This window comes from Rhagoletis pomonella, unplaced genomic scaffold, assembly GCF_013731165.1.
Source record: "Rhagoletis pomonella isolate Grant_MI unplaced genomic scaffold, Rhpom_1.0 Rhpom_scaffold_02749, whole genome shotgun sequence".
NCBI classification, from domain to species: Eukaryota; Metazoa; Arthropoda; class Insecta; order Diptera; family Tephritidae; genus Rhagoletis; species Rhagoletis pomonella.
In genome coordinates this window covers 26412-27104 of record NW_023461302.1, presented here as the reverse complement: position 1 = coordinate 27104, position 693 = coordinate 26412, and positions in this window count along the sequence as shown.

Genomic DNA, 693 nt, shown 5'->3' with positions numbered 1-693 from the left:
GATTTACCCCCACCAACACTATCACCGACGCAACCATTCGTTCGGCGCCGTCTCATATGCAGCACAGCGAGCACTGCTCCGACCAAGTAGCAACCCTGCAAAAAATTGTGCGACTAATCTCTAAAGAGAGTATTCCGAGATTACTCTCTATCGGGTACAGTTGGGCATTAATTAGTCGCAACTAGTCTCATACGGGTACTAATGGAGATCAATTAGTCTCGACTCATCCCTTGCGGGTACGATTGTATGCAGTACACAAAACTTCAAAATTTTTACAAAAAAAGTTTATTTTTTTAACGAATTTATAACAAAATGAAAGGTAATTAAATTACCTTTATTTTAAAATGTGTTACCATTCATGATTCTGAAACATTTCTTTTAAACAAGTCTCGGCTAACAACTTTGTGTTTCACACTCGCATATGGCAGTACACAAAACTTTAAAATTTTTATAACAAAAGTGAATTTATTTAAAATAATTTATATATAAAAGAAAAGTAATTAGACTACCTTTATTGTAATTAGTATTAACAAGAATTTTTAACCATTTACAAAAAAAAAGCCTTGGCTTACAACTATGTGAACTTTGTACATGTACTCTGCACTCGCATAAGGCAATACACAAAACATGGATTTTTTTGTAAAACAAGTTAATTTTTTTGAAAGAATTTATAACAAACATAAAAGTAATTAA